Raw genomic sequence first — 6000 nt, 5'->3', positions numbered from 1 at the left:
GATTAACAACTTGTTCAATATATATGATGCTCCTTTTAGAACTTGGATTTCAGAAGTGATGAGTCAGGCTTCATGATGAACGTTTATATTTCAATGGTTTTATGACATTGTATTGCTGTTGTTGTATTTAAACGCAATGTTACACATTGATACACACACACACTCTCTTCTGTCTTTATCAGAGTCTAATATGTTATGAATTATTATTGAGATTTTGTGTATTTATGAAGATTTTTGCCATTTCTTTTGCAATTCAGGACTTAACTCAGGGTTATACTTGGTTCACATTGAAATAAAGCTGTAAGATTTGATAAACTGAGTGGTTTCTGTGTTTTGTATTTAAAAGAGACATATGTTACAGTATATGTAATATGTTATTTGGGTCTCCTAATCACAGCTTCATTTTCATGCAAGGACAACTGGGTCTGGGTATCTAAGGGTTAAATGTCATATGAGAACTCATACAAGGGAGAAATAATTTAGGTGCAAAAATGTGGAAAATCAAATCAAACTTTTTGTCACATGCACCGAATACAACAAGTGTAGACTTTACCGTGAAATGCTTATTTACAAGTCCTTAACCAACCGTGCAGTTCAAGAAGAGTTATGAAGATATTTACCAAGTAGACAAAAGTAAAATGTAATGATAAAAAGTAACACAATAAGAATTACAATAACGAGGCTATATACAGGGGGCACCGGTACCGAGGCAGTGTGTGGGGGTACAGGTTAGTCTAGGTAATTTATCAATGATGAATTGGATTTCCCCCAGGAGGGGATCTGCAGCTCGCAGTCGTGTGCCAGAGGAGAAGTCTGCTGCTCTGCAGGATGTTTCAAGCATGGGGGCCAACAACGCAGAACAGGAGGTAATCCGTGTGCGGGAGATCTTCACCTCCTACTTCTTCGAAGAGGGTGCTGTTCCTGGCAACACCATAGACTACACTATGCACAACCAAAGACTATTTTAAGAGACATCCACATTGCAATAACAGTATTCTTCCATTTACTTAACTATGTCAACTACAGTTATTCAATTCACAGTTTCTCTCCCTTTGATTTCTACTTCTCAGGTGAGGGTGCTGTCTGTACAAAACCAAAACAGGCTATTTTAAATCACCATGTTGAAAAAGGTAGAACAATTAGACACCCTATAACCCACACCTACACACTCATGTATCAATCTGATTGATGTATTGTGTTGTGTAGTAAGCAGGCTCAGGTGTATAACTGGGGCTCCTTCCACCTTCAGAGAATACTCAAGAGGACCAACTATGGAGAATAGTAAGACACTTCATTATTGATATAACTATGCTATATTGTTTGTCCTCGTGTGTCTGTGCATGTTTTTCAGTATAAAGTACTCTGCAGCCACTTAGTGTGGACACCAGGTGAGGCCACACACACATATTCCTGTTGAACACTGTCTCTTTAACTACCTTATTTTCTCAATAACAGTCTCTCTCCTTCACTTCATCCCTCTCCCCCCTTCTCCCTAAATCCTCTAGGGTTATATCAGCTGTGTCGGTAAAACCCTCCAACATCTGAACTGGCTACATAGAGAGCACAGCATGATCAGAGGTGAGAGGTCACTTGGTCGGGTCAACAGGAAGTATTATTAAAGAGATGCTTGACATTGAAATACAGATAGAGATGCAGTAGTCGCAGAGTTAATGATCCAAGGTCAGTTTTAGATTTCACCTCCTGATGATTATGATGCCTGACAGTGTTAGAATAAAGACAAAACACAAGGCTTAAACATGCTCTCTCTTTCTCCATCTGTCTCTCGTCTGCAGGTATGTTTTGATGTGAGAGAGGATGCCAACCCCCAGTCCCGTCATCGCCACCTCACCCGCTCTAGTGGTTAGAGTGTTGGGTCAGTAACCGAAAGGTTGCTGGATCGAATCCCCGAGCTGACAAGGTAAAAATCTGTCGTTCTGCCCGAGCAAAGCAGTTAACCCACTGTTCCCTGGGCACCGAAGACGTGGATGTCTATTAAGGCAGCCCCCCGCACCTCTCTGATTTAGAGGGGTTGGGTTAAATGCGGAAGACACATTTCAGTTAAATGCATTCAGTTGTACAACTGACCAGGTGTCCCCCTTTCCCTTCCTAAGATAACCTTTGGGCTGACTGGGAGCCCAAGGCTGGTTAGGAGACACCACTAGAGACACTTATGTAATTGTGATGAACTGTTAGGTTCTAATTCTCAGAGTAAAAACTCAACAGACACTATAAAAGCTTAAACCGAGTTTATTCTTCCCAGGGGGTCAATACTACTGCATTAGACAAAGACATTGTTCACACAAGCACTGATATTTAACCATTTCTCCTAGGCTGAGTCTCCTACACATCTGAACAAACATTGTATCTTTACTGCAATGCCTGCCACGTATGATCGCTTTCCCTGCACTCAGCACATTCCAAGCTTAATTACACACACTATATACCTTCTTCCTACAGATAACCATTAACTTCTGGTGTAGACCCTCTAAAACAAAGCACTCAATATTTCAATAGGATACCTGATAATTAACCCTATCCCAAGTTTAGGTGTTAGTACCCAGAATCCATCAGAACTAAGAGAATATTAGGATAGTGCTGTGATTCATTAATCATATGCTGTCTTCCCTGCTTCTCTGTTCTTACCTCTTTCCCTTTCTGTCTTTTACACCTCTCGCCACCTCCTCTTTCTTCCTCTGTTTTTATAATTCACAACGGATGTGCATTGAAGTACAGATTGCACTGGTATTTATAATATTACAATTATAATGCATGTATTATGTATTTATAACACTTGGATAATGAACTTCTTTCATTAAAGCATTTCACATTATCTACTGGTTGAAATGAAGTCTCTCATTTGATGAAATACTACACCTATCCCGTGTTTATCAGATCAATGCAGATAAAAGAAATTAGATATATTAAGATGAACCTGTTTTAGAGTATTTACATGATGCATAGGAAGTGTAGTGTGCTGTTTTCAAATTATATTTCTGTATATATTAATTACAAATCAGCCTTTAACTAGTAAAATCATGTTTCTAGTCTAATGCATAGTTACAATGTGTAACCATTGATGTCCCAGGACCAAGATTGGTAAACACTGTTGAAGTGTATAATTGTAATACATACATGCAGACACAGCATCATTCAAAGACTGGAATTTGATACTCCTGGTATTTGATATGACTGAAAAATAATCCCAAAGACATTCATACCTGAACTGCACCTTTATTTGCCAAGGTAGAGTACATGGTCAGTGAATATATTAAATGTACAGGCTACAATGTGGGGATCTCAAGCATGGTAATAACTACATGTATATAAATATGGCATCTTTGGCACAAAGTTATATTATATTCTACTCAATCCATAGGCTTCATTAATGTAATTGACTGTTTTGAAGTTGATATAACTGGCTATGATAGCTGAGGTTCATAGCTAGGTTCTGAACTAATATGTTGACTGTAATGAAACAGGCATGGAGCAGGTCTCGAACCCTCGTCCTTCTAGCCCGAGGTCCGGCGCGCTATCGACTGTGCCGCAAAAGTATACTCGAGCGGCAGAGTCGATATCCGCGCTTATAAACCCAAGATCGTTACAATACCAAATGTTTTAGGGTCCATAAACAGATCGGTAACATGGCTAGCTACACATCCATAGGTGTAACAGGGTTGGTTATGTTTCCACTTGCCTCTAAAGAAATGTGTATTTGATGTTCAAGCATTCTTATTGGTTAGTTCAACTCTGATGACAATAAGGGGTGTTGTGATTGGCCCCGCTTGCAGATGGGGGAGATCGCGAACGTCAGGTCTTCCCAGTAGGAAAATGTGAAGCATGGGGTAGGTCACGTTCTGAATACTGTTTTCTATTTTCTATTTTACAATGTGTACAAGTTTGCTGTACGTTACTGATTTTATACATGTGTGGGTATATGGTACCTGTTAGGGATTGAGGGGCTTTCTGGGATGTGCTTCTGGGATGTGCTTTGGCATATGATTGCTGTAAATAAGTGTGTTAGCTAGCATACACCGATGTCATGGTCACATAAACCAAATGCTGTTTCCCATTTAACAACAGGTATTTACACATGTTATATTTTGTATTGTATTTTTGTATTTTGTTCGCCCAGTAGGAAAATGTGATGCAAGGGAAATAAATTATGCTCAACTGGGACCACTGGCCGAAGTGATTTATTATGAGAAAACACAACGCATGGAGAGTACATAAAACATCTGTTACATAGGCATACAGGTATTTTTATCCTTCACTGCACAATAAGCAAGAAAATAGTTAGCTAGCTAACGTTACATTACTTCATCTATCTGCATTGCATGACAAATATCAGCAAAGCAAGCTTACAAAATTGTACATTCAATTTGCAGTAAACGCTTTAGCTAGCTAGATTCTTTACATCCACTGTTTCCCAAGACGACAGCCTGTAATTACAGAATTACAATTTCATACGCATGTCACAATACCCATAAAGCTAGCCAGTGCTAATGTTAGCTAGTCAGATAGCTTCCTAAATCGYGATTTTCGTAAATTAACTTTATGACAACAACAAAAATATGCATAATCGTTTGTCGCTACATTAACTAACATATTCCTCTCAACTGTCATTTTTTTGCATGATTCGTTATGACGATATAATCACTGCCATTTGCTCCCATCCTAGTATTATTATTATTATTTATTTATTTTATAGGGGTTACAATATCTCATTACATAAGGACCTTAAGGGATATACATACACTTATAATTCTAACAGCTTTTTTGTTAGTAGAGTATTTAATTGTCTTAAAATACAGTTCAATTTCTTTTTGTAGGGTAAGAAAATTTGTTTTTTTTGTTTGTAAATTTACATTTGTAAATATGAAATTTGGCCAAAAGAATAATGAAATTAATTACACAAAAATGTTTCAGTTTATTCCTATCGTAGGTAAAGAATCCAAGCAGTATATCTCCACAATAGTGTAAGACCTTCATAAATGTGTTCAATTATACATCTACTGATGTCTTACCATAGTTTTCTTACATGAATACAATGCCAAAAAAGACGCAACACTGTTTTTGGGTGGTCATTACAAAAGGAGCAATTTGAGTTGATGTTTTCCTTAAACTTCTTCATATAGTGGTTGGCAGGATAATATTTATGAATAATTTTAAAGGMAACTTCCTTAATTTTGTTAACAAGTAGGTATGTGTGTGGCAACATCCAAACTTTTYYCCAACAGATATTATCAATAAATCCATTCCAATAAGGCATGACATAAGGTATAKATACAACATCCTGCTGAAACAAGGTTCGTATCGCTCTGTTGTTGAATGGACCAAAAGAGAAACAAATCTTTCCTACTGATGAGTCAACAGGGTCAATAGAAAGTAGGYTCTGAGGGTCAGGTCTTGACACRTTCCTGAATAAYAWAGYAACACCTGAGRGAATGGCATCTAAAACAATTGCAAAATCTTTAGGTGTTACAGGGACCTTGTAAAGTGATAAGAATTCCTTATAACTGAGTAAAAKACCCTCTGCATTTACCAGTTGGCTCACCAATAGGATATTATTTCGGAACCAATATTCTAAAARCAAAGAAGTATTTTTATACAATATATCCCGATTATTCCATATATAATATCTGTGTGGAGAAAAATTATGTTTATAAATTAAGGACCATGACAAGAACCTGCCGATGAAAAGCAGAAAGTTTCACTGGAACTTTGTCAATATTACAATTGCAAAACAACATGAAGTTAAGGACACCAAAAGTAGAGAAGACATGATGAGGAATAAAATTCCAGATAGAAGTGGGTCGTCTTAGGAATTGTTTCATCCAATTGATCTTAAAAGTATTATTTAAGGTAGTAAAGTCCAGAAAATTCAGCCCACCATTCTCATAAGTGTTCATTACAACAGTTTTCTTAATGTAATGGGTACTGTTTCTCCACAGAAAGTTGAAAAGTATCTGGTCTTGCTTATTTTACTGTCAAGATATAAAG

This window comes from Salvelinus sp. IW2-2015, unplaced genomic scaffold (genome assembly GCF_002910315.2).
Source record: "Salvelinus sp. IW2-2015 unplaced genomic scaffold, ASM291031v2 Un_scaffold924, whole genome shotgun sequence".
Classification (NCBI taxonomy): Eukaryota; Metazoa; Chordata; class Actinopteri; order Salmoniformes; family Salmonidae; genus Salvelinus; species Salvelinus sp. IW2-2015.
This window is presented reverse-complemented; position numbering follows the sequence as displayed.